At 36.4% G+C, this 17,624-nt stretch overlaps 1 long non-coding RNA gene across 1 annotated transcript in view; it reads left to right on the top strand.

The window, feature by feature from the left end:
- Positions 1–4,002: 4,002 nt before the first annotated feature.
- LOC119239801 (uncharacterized) overlaps positions 4,003–17,624 on the top strand; it is a 116,060-nt gene continuing 102,438 nt past the window's right edge. Inside the window, exons 1-2 of the long non-coding RNA XR_005124002.1 lie at positions 4,003–4,129; positions 6,273–6,335. This is a non-coding gene — a long non-coding RNA (uncharacterized LOC119239801). The remainder of the gene's footprint in view (positions 4,130–6,272; positions 6,336–17,624) is intronic.

Raw genomic sequence — 17,624 nt, 5'->3', positions numbered from 1 at the left:
CAAAACAGGTGGTCTGGATCCCTCTAGTGTTTTACTAAGTGATTTATTTACCTTTCAAGGTAGTTTCACTTTATTCTTAAAGCTACACCTTTCTTCCAAACTATCAACTCTTCACCTTCTAAAACAGAATGAGAACAAGAGGAAGGAGACATGAAACGAGAAAGCCAGCAAGAAGAGAATAGAATAAAGAAGGGGAAGCGAAGAAGTGGAGAGATACCAGTGAAAGTAGCTGGGACTTAAATCTGTCCTCATTCACGGTAACTTCTGAATGTCCCAGCTCATTCCCCTGGCTTCCTAGGTTTGTTTTCCATTGACCTCAACTTCACTTCTTCCATACACTTCTACATCCATGAACATGGTCTTACCATCACCAGAACAGAAATGTAACACGAGGGCTATCGCACTCCAGGAGAATCTTACGGCCATGGGCCCCGCGATCAGAGTCCTCTGCAAATGCTGTGCTGGAATCAGCCGATGGAAATCAGTTTAACTTGGCTTGATAGCCTTTGTTATTGCCTAACATATTGTAAAAGAGTTTTGTGTTATCTCTGGTTGTTTTTCTATTGACCATATTGTTACATATTCTCACGTGCATACAGAAGAGATTGTGTCAAGCATCTCTCCAGGAATGGCTCTGCTGTGGCACTTAATGAGTATATTCAACTCTGTTCACTGTAGTCCACCATTCCCTCAGAAAGTGACGTTTTATGATATGTACAGCCTTTGTCTTGCTTCACTGCTGCATTCCCAACACCTAAAGCAATACCATGGTAGAAATTGAATATTTCTGAATGAATGACCGAGCATTGAACATAATTGCTAACTGTCAGATTGTGGGATTAGAGCAAGAGTAGGAAAACAGGCCCATTCTAAATATGTAAATGTTATAATGAATCTAGCAAACTGTTAAATAACTAAGCTCTATTCTGCTTAAGTACATTTTTAAGAGACCTGAGAGGCGAAGGCTTATTGAGTACACAGCTACATGAGAAAAGACCACACTTCCCCACCCTCAGGCCAGGATCCTGCCCCACTACCCTCAGCAACATGGTTGTGTATTGTACCCTCCCTCCACACAGAGCCCCTCGTCCACAAATTCAGGCTCCACCAATCACCCCTGAAACATCTCTCATCGCTTTCTGGGTAACAGGTGCCTAAGTCAGGCATGTGATTTGCCCTTGTGAACTCAGACCTAGGGAGTGGTTCACAGAGGACCTGGAAGTGGTCTGGGGACATTTCTATAGGGAAAGCAGAGGTTGTGGGTTCCAGAGGCTGGTTTCATAGAGGAACTGTGGGTTTCAAGTGCACCCAGCCTTGCTTATCTTACAAGAAAGGTTTGTCACGGATAGGAGCCCTTGGAAGTTTTGTTGTTTTCCAGAATTTCCAATCTGTTCCATTTTAATGATAACACATAAAATATTGCTAGAAAAAGTAAGTTAAAAAAACACAAATCATGAGCAGAATGTTTGATGATTAGATTCCACAAGAGAAAATTCTATTTCAATGCATGCAGTCAGCACAATGGGACAGCATGTGCCTGTTGGCTGAAGTGCCCGTGCATACAGGCAGCAAAAGCAGCGAACCGCTATTCACTTGAAACACCTCGTCATCCTGCAATTATAATTAAACAGAAATTATAACTGAAATAATGATTCTCCATATTAAATGGGTACACACATTTTGAATAAACACTGTATTAAAAGTTAAAGTATTTTCCCATTAACAGTGAGCTTGCCTTGCTGATGAACTTACCTAACCTTGAAGCAATCGAGGGCATTGACATTTTCAAAATTTACATTCAATCTTGTAAGTACCCAGTTCCAACTATTGTATAAAATACACTTCATATGTACCTTTTCAATGAAAGAAATGATTCTTAGATTCATAAATGTTCTATATTTTTTCTCTTAATGCACATAGAACTTAGGTTTATTATTTCCATAAATTTAAATTCAATGTAAATAAATTCAAGTTGCTTTATCAAATTTGTAAGTTTTTCTTGTAAGCGTCCATAGGTCATCTGCTACCTTTGGTAATGCTAAAATTTATGGATCACATAATAGCAGCCTAAAGAAATTCTGGGTTTTTTGGTCTTTAGATCTTATCAATAATTAAATAAATAGACGGTATCCCTTGCTTTCACCAAATTTTTAGAATCATTAAAATTGCAAAACATAGACAAAGAAGCAAATGTGGATGCCTAGTTCATAACATTAAAACAGTAAGAACAGCCTGATTTCTTATCTTGCATAAACACAGTGAGTTCTTTTTGTAGTTCAAAATTCTCTGCATAAATTATCTCCAAAATAACCACCATCACGCTGCATGTCCCTCTACACGCGTGTATGATTAGCTTCCACATAATGAAAGAAAAATCACAATATGACAGCTTTAAATAATTCATAAGTTTTACTATGTTACTAAACACTGTTTGTTGGTTCTATTTTTGGAGGGAGGGAGAATAGCTCAGGATGGAGTTGCAAATCTTCCTCCATGAAAAAAAAGCATCATTGATTGGTAGTCAGGCAGCTGCATACTCAGTGCATTCTACAAAAAACAAAAGGAAAAAAATATTTATCAAAGAATTTTTTATACACAGTGGGTCTACAACTGATAAGTTAATTTAAAAATGTTAACTATCACCATCCTGCTGGGACCCTGCTGTAACTGACAAGAGCAGCTACTGACATATGTTCCCGCCACATCCTTTCAACAAGCGCATCCCCAGGATGTCAGGCGATGTCAAGTAGCTGTGAAAATCTTAAACACTGTGCTCAATGTTTAGATTGCTAAATTGTCAAGAAAGTTAGGGCTTTCCTAGCTTCTCAGTTTATGACTTGATTTTTATTCCCTTTTATATAATGGTATATAATTTTTCTTTTTTGTTTTAAACATTTTCACTTTTTTAAAGATTTATTTATTTATGCATACAAGAGCTGGGGTACAGGCCAGAGGTGTGTGTGGGGGGTGAGAGGATTCCCCAGAGACAGAGGGGGGAGTATTGCAGGCAGATCGACTGAAATCCACTGCTGAGGGGAGCAACAGGAGAGGTCTGCCGCGCCACGTGGGTAGCTCACTGGCCGGGGATGGCACTCAGGCTGCAGTGGTTGGTAATAGCTTCACAGTGCTGAGACTTAATCCCTTGCACCACCAGGGAGATCCTGGTACCTAATTTTACTAAAGTAAATGTCACCTATACAATTAATGTCCTTAGGTAAATGTGGACAGAGCACAGTGTTATTTAGTTCAGAATATGTGTGTGGTCAACAATGAAACTGAAAAAATGTTCCACCTTTAAGAATGTCCTAGAAGTCAGATGTGCATTATTAAGTAACAGTGAAACATCTTTTGCTAACTTCTATTTTTTTCAGTGAGTGGATGCCCCACCTGTCTGGGTGGTTTTGTATAATGAATATACAGTGTCATGGGAGACTGGCATTTGAACTTTTTGGTCAGATTTTCTCTCAACAATACCAGAAAACATTTGTGACACAGTCTCTGACTAATGTTGGCAAATTAATTATATAGACATTGATATAAATATTTAATCTCAGCAATCGTGATACTTAAAAAGCCACAAACCACTAATGTTTTAGGTGAAATATTAAACATCTTCTATTAAAAGTTTTAAAAACAGATTTATCGAGATAAAATTCACATACCGTACAATTGTATTTAGAATGTGTAGTCAAGAAGTTGTTAGTATATTCAAGGTTGTGTAGCCATAACAATGTGAGAATGTTGTTATCACCCCAAACAGAAATCCTATTTCTTGTGGTAGATTATTAATGTTCCCTCCCTACTGTGCCAAAAGTCAAAACAAATCTACTTTATGTCTTGAGATATGTGCCTATTTTGGGTTTTTATGTAAATGAAATCATAAAATAGGTGGGACATGTGACTGGCTTCTTCTCCTTTGCATTATGCTTTCAAGATTTTCCATGTTGTAGCTTGTAGTAGTTCTCATTTTTATGAAGAGACTAGAGAGTATTCTGTATTCTATTTCATTTGTTTCTGCCTTTTTTACTATTGCAGAGCTGGCATGTACTTTCATTTTCTATTCTAAATGATCCTGGTGTGAACATTTATACTTGCATAAGGCTTGTGTGGACTTCTGGCAGTATTTCTTGTAAGTATATCTCTACAAGTAAAATGCCTGGGTTCTACGTATGTTAGTTCTATGTTTCCTGTTTGAGGAAGCTTTAACCTGTTCTCTAAAATAGCTGCACTATTTTACATCCCTACCAGCAATACAGGAGTGTGTGGAAGTCCCACATTTGCACAAATAACGGTAATGCACCGTCTTTAATGGCAGCCATCCCAGTGGGCTGGGGGGGGTTCCTATGAGGACCATTTTTTCTGCATTTTTCTAATCACTAATGAGGCTGAGCATATTTTATGAGTTTGCAGGGCTCTCAGATATCTTCTTTGAAGAAATACCAATTTCTTTGCTCATTTTTTAATTGGGTTATTTGTATGCTGTTGAATTATGAGTCTTTAGATAGTATAGATACAAGTTCCTTATTATGTGTTATTTGAAAATATTTTCTTTATTTCTTTTGGTTATCTTCACTCAACATTTTTCTTTCAAACAGACATTTTAATTTTGATTAAGTCCACTTATATTTTATTTTCTTGCCATGTTCTTGGGATCTTGCTGTACATTCTATGGTCTATCCAATGCCATGTAGATTCATGCCTATGTTTTCTTTTAGAAGTTATATAATTTTTGCTCTTGCATATAGGACTGTAATCCACTTGGAGTTAGCTTTTATGAATGCTACGGGATTGGAATCCATATCACTATTTTACATGTAAATATCTGTCCAGCACTATTTACTGATAGATTATATCTCTCATTAAAGTGATTTGTCATTCTTGTTCAAAGTCAGTTAACCCTTTCTGCAGTTCAAATATGTCCTATCAAACTTCATCTATCAAATCCATGCCAGTACTACAATGTCTTAATTATAGTAGTCTTGAAATAAGTATTGAAATTGGAAAGTGTATCCTTGAAGCTTCTTTCTCCTTATGAAGACTGTTTTTGATATTTATCTTTTGTCTAAAAATATATCATTTCAAATCTTTATCCAGTAAGTCTAAGATCTGGGTGCCATCAGAATATTTTGTGTTGACTGCTATTATTCCTTTATGTGTATGTCATGCTCTCCTATTATATCTATGTGTTCTGTGAAGTGATGGATATTTTAAACAATAAGTTATTAAATAATAACTCTCATATCAGTTTTCTCCACATCCCCACTAAGGTTGTTATTTTCTTTGGATTTTAGTTGTTTTTCTTTTCACAGTCTGCTGAAGGAGCTTCCTTGAATAATTCTATAGAGTCTATATTCTCTGCAGGTCTCAATTAGTCTGAAGATCTAAGCCTAAAGATCAAAAGCTCATAAATTCTTGTCCATTGCTAAGTTATTGTGTCAAGGGGAATGTTTCTGTGTCATTTTTTTAATCATATGCTAAATGAGAAAAACACAGGATATACCAAATAATATATTGTGAGGATGAAAATTAATAACATGAGTTATATTTTACTGTTTTTGATATGTAGAGATAATTATTAAGTGTTATTTTTTCTTGTCAAGTATTATACCTTCAAAAAAGCTGCATAGCAAGTATAATGTGTGTGTTTTCCTGTGTTTGTATACATGTCTGGGTGTTATTTGGAGGACTGGAGTTTGGTGACTCATTCTTTTTTGAATTATGCAGCAACAGATTTAGGTGCCTTCTTGAAATGATTAATTACCATTTAATATTCAGTATTGAATGAAAGTTGAACATTTCTTTAACCCAACCTTATCTTCATAGAACTAAGCTGTGAAGTACTTGGAAAAGAAACATGTTAGTATTTTGAAATGTATTCTACTTTTCAACACAAAATGGAGAATCAACTTTGATTTTAACTAGAACGCTAGTAGACCATAAAAATGTAAAGTCTCAGTTCTTACTGGGAAAATAGTAGCCTTCATTCTACCTCCCATTATACTCTCACACATCAATCCACTTGGAATTTTCCAGATTGATTCTATAGAAACACAAGCTTGATCATGTCATGTACAAAAATAAAATTTAAAAAAATGTATGTATGTAGCTACTTCCCATTGTGAAGATCCACACTCGTACTATATAAAAGAAATGTTGTAGTTTAACCATATTTTTGAGATTATGTGGGTAAAAATAAATAATATAAATAATACTGATAACACTGTAGCAATAATCTGAAACATGGAAGCTGATATATTTTAACTATTTGCTAGGTACCAGTCAGCATGTGCTGTAACTGTATGACTGTGAGTTATTCTTCATGACAAGTTTGTAAGGTAAGTAATATCTATCATTGTGTCCATTTTTCAAATGAGAAAATAAGCATGAAGAAGTGAAGGTCCTAGGTCACAGAATTCAAACTCAGATTTGTCTGATGTAAAAACCCCTTTTTAAAAAAAATGCCCTATGTGATAATAATAACACCAATTTCAGTGAACAGTTGCAGTTTAGATGACCTCTTTGGATTCTCAAAACCACAGAGAAATAATATGTAACTGCAGTAAAAATGTCTTAGCGAACAAGTCCAAGGTATATAGGGAATGCTAAATAGCATGACAAAACCTGCTTTTTTAATCAATAAATGCAGAGATTATAAATTTTAAGTTAGTTATTCAATGGCTTATTAAGCCTTTTACCTCTGGTCATTATTTTTTGTTCTAAGTCCAGTCAGTGATGCGGAAAATTGATCTTTGGAAGCATAATGGGATTTATTATTTATGAGGGCAGTGAAGAGTATGGTATTGAGGCTAAGAGAAGGATAGAGACTTTGTTGTCAGAAAGGCGGCATGTCCTTGGATAAAGTACTTGATCCTTCATTCTTACCACGTAAAATGATGTAAAATGCATATGACTATATGACCTGTTTGTACTGTTGTGGGAAATTTCAGTGAGATAATATATGCTAGAATTGATCACATTTACTGCAAATGGTAAATGTCAATGGCTAAGTAAGGTAAGTTGGGTAATAATAAGGTGGTGTTATCATTTCTATAATTCCTTCAGCAGATTATGTACTGAGTGTGTCTTACCTGTTGGCCATTGTGTCAAAACTGGGAAGATACAATGAACAACTCCATTTTCCTTTGTAGGGCTTAAACTAAAAAATAAACAGAACACAGGGCCTGTCATAATGGCAGTACATTGTTGTAGGTGTTATAAATTAATGGATCAACAAGAGCTATGATAGCCTGACTATGAAATATGTAAGGATGGTTTTGAATGAAATTATGGCACTAAACATGGATTTGAGGTGCAAGGAGTTTATGATGAGAAAGGACACATTCTAAATCGGGCGATATGGATCAAAGACCTTACCTGACAGGTGCATGAACATAAGATGGCTGATGGACAAGGTATCAAAATAGGAACTAGAATCAATTTAGAAGAAAATCATAAATGTTCTTTCTTTTTTAAAGATTTATTTATTTTTGCATACAAGAACTGGGGTGCAGGCCAGAGGTGTGGGGGTGGAGGATTCCCCAGAGACAGAGTGGGGAGCAGAACAGGCAGATCTATTGAAATACACTGCGGAGGGGAGCAGCAGGGAGTCAGAAGAGGTCTGCTGCACCCTGTGGGTAGCTCCCTGGGCGGGAATCAAACTCTTGGTGCAGTGGTGATAACTTGATAGCACTGTGTCTTTAACCCCTGCACCACCAGGGCGGCCCTTAAATATTTATCTTAGGAACTTGAAGTTTAACTGTAGGCAAATGAAAGAAAAAGATGTGCAGTAAATGAACAAATATTTCACAAAGATAAATTTTGTGGAAATGTCAATAGACTAAATATAAGAGATGCTCTTGATGGGGAGAGCTACTGTGAAGTTATTTCAAGAAATAGATGATAGTATAGTACTATAGTAACAATATCTTTATAAAGAAAAGTAATAAATCTGCTAAATAATTAGAATTTGTGCTCAGCTGGAGTACATGTTGTATTGGTTGGCAGAATGACAACAATGAATATGTGGCTACCATCAGGCTTTCTTATTTGGGAAGCTAAGTGACTGATGACATCATTTAATGGCATTATAAAGGGAGTATTTATGTGCAGGCAAATAATTAAAGAGCTCATGGTGCGGTGACTTTAAGATTTGTGTGGGAATCTCACTAAAGACAATGAGCATTTGTAAATACAATAATGAAACTTAGAAATAGCTTTGGAATGAGAAATAAGTATTTGGAAGCTCTTAATATTAATGTTCTAGTTGGACTCATGGAAATGAATAATATTGTTCAGGAAGGTTACATAGGAAGATATGACACATTTGAATGTGGAAGGTATAAAAATTTGCTAATGCTTTCTTTTTTTCTTATTGGTAATATCTATTAGGCATGACTTGTGATAGAGGGTTGACCTTAGCTTATACCACTGCACTCAGCCATCCTAAAGCATAGAATTGCAGTTATCTACCTTCTCACTAATACTTTGCAAACATTTTCCCTAATATTCATGCTCTTCTTGAATATTTCTGAAGTATAATCTTTATTTATTCATTTTTGCATAGAAGGATTGAGTTGCAGGCCAGAGGTTGTGGGTGGGGCAGTGAGAGGATTCACCAGATTTTGCAGAGTGGGGAGCAGAACAGGTGGATCCACTGAAATCCACTGCTGAGGGGAGCAGCGGGGAGACAGGAGAGGTCTGCTGTGCCCTGTGGGTCAGCTCCCTGGTTGGGTATCGAACTCAGGCTGTAGAGGTGATAGCGCTGAGACTTAACCCTTGGGCCACCAGGGAGTCCCTGAAGTATAATCTCTAACAGTTTTATATTTATATGGACAGAACACTACTAATCTTGAGATTAAGCCTGTTTTCCTTTTGGAATATTAAAAATGTCTTTTGTTCTATGATAATTAAAGTACGTGTCAAATTTTGGTTTACATCAAACATCATATTTTTTGCCTCCAGCATTCTTACCTAGCAAAATTCAATTAATACCTGTCCCAGAAGTGATTGTGAAACTGTGTGTATGTATGTGTGGATTTTTTTTTTTTCTGCTTTACTTTAATGGCTTAGGAGGTACAGATGCTTAAAATGTATTCTACAAAATACTGCTCAACTGGGAAACCAGTGCTTATACTTATTGCCAGGATGCTGTATTATGACCTACTTAAAGTGCTGAACAAAGACTGTGTCAACCAATAGTTCTGTGCCTAACAAAACTGAAGTAATCCATAGGTTGAAATAGCAAATTTATCCTGAAATTCACATGGAAATATAAGGGATCTAGAATAGTCATTCAGAATAAGACAGCAACTACCCAAAATTGGATGACTCACTTTTCCTGATGTCAATATTTAAGACAAAAGTACTGTATTCAAATATATTATTGGCATTAAAATAGACAGAGAGACTGACATTGATTTATCTCAATGGAATAGCATTTACATTTTAGAAATAAATCTCTTTGTTTAAAGTCCATTGATTTTCTATAAAGATATCAAGATAAGTTAACAGGAAAAAGGATGGTCTTTTTAAAAATGGCTACTAGGTAAAAATTCTTTTCAAATGACTATATTGTGAAAATTGAAGTCAATGCCATAGTGGTAGAACATATAATGCAGGACTCTTCAGAATAGGAAAATCAGAAGACTGACAGAGAGTTTTTTTTCATGGGAAAGATAGATACCATCATAGCAACAACAAAGAAAGAAAATCTGAATGAGATATATATGAGTAGAAACTTTATATATATAAAATCCACAAACAAGTATCTATAAACTAGCTCTATACAGAGAAAGTTCTGTAAATACTCAACAAGCAAATGTTAACCAAATGAAATCTCAATGAGTATTTTTCATATTATAAACCACTTGTACTTCTGCTCAAAGAAATTATCCTGGGACTCAATTAATTCCTGATAATATTATCAGAACCACAAGGTAAAAAAATCTCTCCCTACCAAGAGTCTATGGTATAATGAAGGGGAATTATAATGAAGAGTGTTCACATCAGGTCAGAAGTACAGATCCAGAATAAATGGGGGGGTCAGTGAAAGAAATCATCAAAAATTCTGTAGGAGAGTAACCAAGTGACTGGTTACCTTACTGGGCTCCTCATGGATGCCCATAAGGGTTATTTCTGACTAAAGCAAGAACATGCTCATTGGTAACGATGTGCCAAGAATTACCTATGGAAATCCATCTTGCTTCCATGGATGCTAGGATGAATGTGACCAGCCCTTGGTTAGAAAATAAAGAGTTTATTGACTTCACTAAGAGACCCCCAGCCCTTAGATTCCCACCATTTTGCTGGATGTCTAGAGCCTGCTGGCCCTCACAGGGTCTCAAGGTGATGGCTACAGAGTGTCCTGCAGGGCCTGAGGCACAGGTCTCCAGTCTAGGGTCACTTGCTGCCTTAGTATTTAATCTCCAACCTAGAACAGTTCCTCTGCCTTTGTCTTTCATGAAGTTCACATTTTTGAATAGTATACATCTAAGATCTTTTTCCAAAAACAATAGGAGATGATTGAGTACCAGCTTCAGCAGAGATCTGTTGCATTTAAGGACAAGGTCATGGTTTTTATCCAAAAGACTCCTGGATAGACAGTTGACTCCTGGAAGGAGCCCTGTACTGTGACGTCACTCTGGAGGCACACAGCAGCCTCATCTCACTGGGTTTTGAAGGCACCATCCAGATGGGATTCTCGAGCTGGAGAAGAAAACAGCACCATGGATTTGGAGGTGATGTGGGAAGTCTCCACTATTTGAGAGGCATCTGACAAGTTAGTGTCCAGAAGAAGTGACAGCAAGGTATGCTTTTGTGACAAATTGGGTTCTTCAGCAAGAAAGAAGCTACAAATTTATAAGTTTGAGAATATATCACCTCTGAGCACCGAAAATTTCCCTCAATTAAAACCCACATAACTGGTACCTTTGGGGAAGCATTTGACTTATAATATAGACTTGGTTGATTATAAAAGGAACATTTTCAAAAAATCAAGACAAAAGTTACAAATGTGAAAGATTGTTAGTGGAAACCATGAGAGAAGACCTGATATAGAAAATCCTGAAAAACATAGTTATTGTGAGAAAGCTTTTATCAATAACCCAACATTATGTTAGAATCAATAGTAACCACTTCTCTTGTGTACGTGTGGAAAAATGTTCTACCCACACAGAAACTTCACATCTGTTGTGAGTGGAGGAGAGTCTTCTGCTGCAAGTCTGAATTTATTACCCGTCGTAAAAGTCTTCCTGGGAAGCCTGTTGATGTGGGAAAGGCTTTTCAGATAATTCAACTTTCATTAAGTATCAGACAATTCCCTTAGGATAACACCTTTGGAATAGCTTTTTTCCTTTCTTCCTTACTCTCTGTTTTCTTCCCTTTCAACTTTTGTTTTGAGGTGAAGCCATCAACCAGAAATCCAATCACACAGGAAAACAGAGGACATTCACTGCACCCTCTATGTGCAGTGAATGTGGGAAGTCATTTGGTGATGAACCGCAACGTTCATCCAAAAATACCGAAGAGAAATCCTGTCATTATAAAGAGTGTGGGAAATTCTTCAATCAGAAGTCACATCTCAGTAAACACTGAACACTAATATGGGAGAAAAACCCTGTGGATCCAATCTTTTCTAATAGACAGCTTTGTGTGAGGAAGGAGGCTTACAGGAGTGCAAACCCAGTAACTATGCAAAAACCTTGAACAATATACCTGAATTTATTGTGTAAAAAAAGGCACTCATCCTTAGTGTTAAATATTTTTCATTTAATGAATTTGAACAAAGTGTTTTTTATCATAAAGCAAGTTGTGCTCCAATTGTGTTAAAACTTTGATAAAAATATATCATAGAAAATTCTTTATAAAACTTAAATGGGGTCAACTGGACATGAAAGCTCAAAATGCATTAAATTGAATGACAATAGAATACAAAGTATATGTGAATAAATTTAGAGGGATATTATGGTACATTCCACAGTGAGCCATGTAATAAATGCTATTTGCATTTTGGAATTCTAAATCTCATTGTAACATATTGTGAATTTAAAATGCATATATCACATAGTATATAGAATGCCATTCACCAAAATTTTCCACTCTAAATATTATAATATTTTTTGGTGCCTTCACCAATATAAAATACAATATCAACAACAGTAGCAATAAAAATAATAGCTTGGCCAACTATTAAAAAACTTTAATTCATAATAAATCTAATTTTCTATCTCCTTTAGTAATAAATGTGATTGTAGGAAATGCAATTGAGCACTTTCATGAATAATAGAGCACTTTTTTATGTCTTTTGGTGAGTCAGCCAAAATGTTCATTACAATCATAGTTATTTGGAAATTTAAAGCTAAGGAATAATTAATCAACCAATACTGGGTGAGTAAAACACCATATTCCCTTACTTCTTCATTATCCCTGACCTTTGTTTCGATCTCTGTGCAATGGAAACAAACAAACAGGCAGCACCTCTCCCAGTCTACAGATTAAGGAGATACTCGATCAATACCACTGAGTCTCATCACAGTGTCTCAAACCTTCCTAACCTCCAAATTGCTGCCTTTTGTTCTCAGCATCTGGAGAGTATGACAAATCCTGTGTAGGTAGCCAGACAGAGGGCACAGAAGCCCCTCCTTTGGTGAACTCCCCCAAAAATTGGTTCATTAGTTACGTAGTCCAAATCCCCCCTCAGAATCTGGGAGCTGGACTTATTGTCCACTTTCTCCATAGGGAGTAGGGAGAGGCTGAGGTTAGAGCTCTGCGGGACCCCAAACTTCTTGGTTCTTTATAGCCCCATGGAGCTAGTCTGTGAGGGTCTCCACTGACTCTCAGAAACAGGACAGGTAGAATCCAGTGCTGCAGCAAACACTGGAGAAGTTGCAGTGTTCAGCGTGAGGGCCGTGTCTTCACTACTCTGCACGAAGCTAGATCTGGATTTTCCTGATTGTCCACACTGGCGGGTGGTAGGATTTGGGTGAGAAAGTACCTTGACTTTTCCTACTGGTTTTGATGCAGGTGATCTCACGATAGCATGGGGATGCAGTAGCCTCCCTATCGGTCTCTGGGTTTCTCCTAATGAATATTGATCTATCGTTGTCAAATTGGTGTGATCACAGGGAGAGAGGAGTCCAAGGTTTCAGCCATCTTGTAGACCTGGGTGAAATATTTAGTCTCTCAAAGCTTATTTAGCATCATGATGTGAAAAATGGCAATAGTAATAATAATAGTGATAATAATGCTTATCTCAAGAGGTTACTGTGGAGATTAAAAGAGCGTGAAGCTATTTGAGGCACTTGGTACAATGTCTGACAGACGGCAAGTGTTCAATTAATATGAAGTTTTATTACATATCAGGGCTGATGCCCCATTAGTCCTTAAACTGTTAGCCAGACCATGACATCTTCTGAGTCCTTGCTGTAGACACTCTCTTGGTGGAGAGTAGTAAGGTTTTTTTTTTTTTTTTTTTTTTAATTTCTATTTATGTTGAGTCAACCTCTCTGTATTTCCTGTGAGCATCTAAGTCTGAATGTAAGTGACCAATCTGGCGCCTGATCCACTTTGTAGTTTTTATATTAGTAAGTTCTAGTAGAAGAAATCTTTGGTTAGGGTTCCTATTGAACACTGAATGTCTGTTATGTGAGATTAAATACCTTTTCCGGGAACATAGTGTGTATGAGATCAAAGCACAATCTAACTAACACTGTGTGACTCTCCTTAGTCTGGAACAATCTAAGGAGAGGGTTAGAAATTAGCATTAACCTTAGCATAAATGACATGTTCAATACCCATAAACTGTAAGAAGCTATTGGGACAAATCACTTCTTGTGGAATCTAGAAAAATGTCCAAAATTTCTATATCAAAATATAAAACATGATTTATTTCAGTGCAAGAAATTGTTCATTGTTACTGTAAGGACAAGAATTAATTCATAGTTAATTATAAGCAGAGGCAGCAGGAAATGATCAGACATGAGACAGGGAAATAAAAAAAAAAAAAGGAAAAATAGGTTTTTTGTAACTTGTCGTCCAAAGGGTATTGAAGTCAGTACAATTAAATTCCTTTAAAATGCACTAAAAGGTACACAGCCATAATTTTACAATTATGGGCTGTTAGATGCATCAAAAATAATGAATTGTATAGAAAATGAGGAAAATAATGAAAAGAACAAGCATAACATGGTAAAATCAGTAGTTTATATTCAGATCCACTAGGGACCAAACTTAATTTCTTGTCTTATTTGACACTGATGTAAAAGTCCCTGTTGTATTGAGACATAATTATATCCCAAAGTCTATCAGAAGTCCTCAAGAATAAAAAAATAAAAATCTGGGTCTGTTCACATCATTTACTTATACCTAAATTTTAATGGCTAAAATAAAATTGCTGTTTTTGATACAATCTTTCATTTCTGTGGCAAGTAAATTGATTCAAAATTCTTTTCAATTTTAAGTTGATTATTAAATGTCCCTTTATTAAAGTAAACGTGTTACTATAAGGAGAGGTTGTGGAGGGGGGAATACAAAGAAAGATGCTTAGAATGGTTGGGGCTTTCTAGATCAACTGTGCTATTAGCCACTGCATGGTACGAAGTGCTGACTGTCGCAGGAGAATTGGTGGTTCAGATGGAGTAAGGCTGACACTGTACCTGTTTTCTTTTGTTAATAGTCTAGCACACACAAACACAAACACACACACACAACAGTGGTATACTATGAGAGGATATGCTACCACAAAATTCTACATATAAGCAAAAGAATTGGAGAAAATTAGCCTTAGGAATCTGAAAAGGCTTATATAATATTTAAAGAATAGCTTCAGGAATAAGTAGAATGTAGAGAGAGGAAATGAGTGTATTAGAGAGAAACAATAAATAGGTTATATGGGTGTGTGTGCATATATAGATATGCATGTAAATTAATATTTATATATTTGCATATATAAATATATGCAGATACATTTCATCTCTTTATCTCTTTCTCCCTCAGAGAGAGGAGAGGCAAATGAGAGAGACTGAGTGAGAGAGAGGGATGTTAAGGAATCAGCTAACATGATTCTACACTTCGGTAAGCCCAAACTCTGAGCTTGCCAACAAACTAGAGACTCACTCAAGTCCCAAGGCCACCTGCTGGCAGAATTCCCTTTTACTGGGTGGAGTGAGTCATTTTTCTCTTAAGGCCTTCAACTGATTGGGTGAATTCTGCCAAGATTATGGAGGCTAATGCACTCTACTTAAAGTTAGCTTAATTAAATGTTAATGCCATGTAAACAACAGTAACTTGTAGACAAGCGTATGACACAGTGTTTGTGTATTATAGCCTTAGCCAAGTTGACTCCTAAGATTAACTATTGTAAATGGAAATAGAAGGAGGATAGTTCTGTTGAAAAGTTGTTGCCCCCAAAAAAATAGAGATGAATATGTAGAAATTTTGTTCTGGGAAAAGGAAAAAACAAAGTGTGTTTTACTGAAATATAGCAGAAATACCGGTAATGAGATTTCTTTTAAAAATTCTTGACTCTTCCACTTGGTAGGTTATGACTTTTCCAAAAAAAGGAATACTTATAAACCTCGGCTTCCCAGTTATTTAAATCAGTATACCAATGCCTGCTTCATTAGTGTGATTTGATTTACTGCATTTTGAAGTCCAGAAAACTTCTAGCACACAGTTTTGTACAGAGTGCATGTTCAGAGCTAAGAGACAACATAGCACTGCATTGCAGTGAAAAGTTGAAGCTGTGTTACAAGACTGAAATCCAGTCCTCAATCTATCTGTTAATACCTGAGTGGCCTTGGACAAATTGCTTAACCTCCCTACACCTGTTTCCTCCTGTGAAAATGGTTAAATAAGAGCTATATAATGGTAGCTATTAGTATGGATGGGGTGGTGACATAATTTATTAGATTAATTCATAATTTTTCCATAGTAGCCACTAGTCCTTCATTTGTCTTGATGTTGAAGCTAATAGGAGGCGAGCACATGAAAAAAAGACTCCAAATCCTTTGAATTCTCATGGTGGACTCACTGAACCAAGGAAATACCAGTGGCTTATACATGTCAGGGCCTGAAACAAAAATTATCAGAAAGCATCTCCATGCAGGCCTCCACGTGGGAGGTGCCGCCCACTTCAAAGGCAAAGCTACAGTTGTGTTGGACATAAGAGATGAGAGGGGGCTAGAAGGATGTGGCTTCAACTGCACTCAGATGGGAAGAGTATTTGGGGGGTTTCAATCACTGGGGTGGTGGAATCTCAGAGATCACCATTGTTTGCAGCAAAGGAAGGATTCCTGGTGCTTTTCTTTGACAACAGCAGCAAGAGACTTTCATGTTGTCTGCTCAGATATAAAGGTAGCAGAATAAACACCCCTGATACTTTTGATAGAGGTAGTGCTGTGTGGAGTATAGAAGACCAATGTTTTACAGCAGTTCCTCTGGAAGGACTGACAGTTTTGAAGGAAATAGCAGGAACTGAGCCTTGTGAAATGTTTCTAGCTGTCATTTAAGCCTGACCTCTTCTAACCATTTCAAGGTCAGAAGTTATGTTTATAATGATGGCCAGCTGACCACACTGAATAGCAAGTTACTAGATTATCATTTGGCCTTTAAAGATAGTGTCTTTGTATCTAGTTATTTTCTCAAACTTTTATCCTTTCTCCTTGAAAAGAATGTAAAAAAAGATCTCATTATCAGGCTTTTAAATGTTCATTTTCAATAAGTACTCTATATTGCTGTGTGGATAGTGATTCATCATCGCACATTAATTAATAACTAAATGCTAATTATCTCTCATTCTCCCACTATGAAATAGGGACTATTTTAAATACTGCAGATGCAGAGATAACAGGGCAAAGAAGTGGCATCCTCTGATTTAGGCATTAGAAGATAACTTGTCAACAAGCTCATGAAAATCAGAGCTCTAAGATATACGACTCTATGCACCTTGGAATAACTTAAATTAAAAAGTGACATACCAAGTATTGGTGCTTATGTGAAGAAATCAGAACTTCATATGCTGCTGGTAGGAATGAAAAATGGTGCAGATCATTTTGGAAAAAATGATGGCAGTCCTTCAAATGATTAAACAGAAATGCCATGTGATAAGTAATTCTAGTCCTTGGTGTGCATGTGTGTATGTGTGTTTGAGTATGTGTGTGTATGGAACGAAAATATATATCCACACAGAATCTTATGCTTGAATAGTCATAGCAACATTATTCATCATAATCAAAAAGAAGAAACAACCCAAATGTCTATCAGTGAACATATTGGTAAATAAAACAAGTTTTATCTGCATAATGGAATATTATTTAGCCACGAAAAGGAACGAAGTAATAATATATGCTATGACATGTAAAGCATATTTCATTATGCTCCGTAAAATATATCAGTGACAGAACACCCCATTTTACACAATTCCAATCCTATGAATGCTCCAATCAGAAATCTATAGAGACAGAAAACAGGTAAGAGGTTGCTTAGGTCTGGGATGGGTGGGGATAGTGGAGTGTGAGCTTCAGGGCAGGTATATCCTTGAGATCATGAAAATATTCTAAAATTATTGTGATGGTTTCACACAGCTGTGAATGTACAAAAAACAATGCGTTGTACATCTTGAATGGGTC

The sequence above is a fragment of the Talpa occidentalis genome, unplaced genomic scaffold (assembly GCF_014898055.3).
Source record: "Talpa occidentalis isolate TD23 unplaced genomic scaffold, MPIMG_talOcc4v2.1 talOcc4.12, whole genome shotgun sequence".
In the NCBI taxonomy this organism is placed as follows: Eukaryota; Metazoa; Chordata; class Mammalia; order Eulipotyphla; family Talpidae; genus Talpa; species Talpa occidentalis.
The sequence above is the reverse complement of the archived record's forward strand: the minus strand, read 5'-3'. Positions and strand labels throughout refer to the sequence as shown.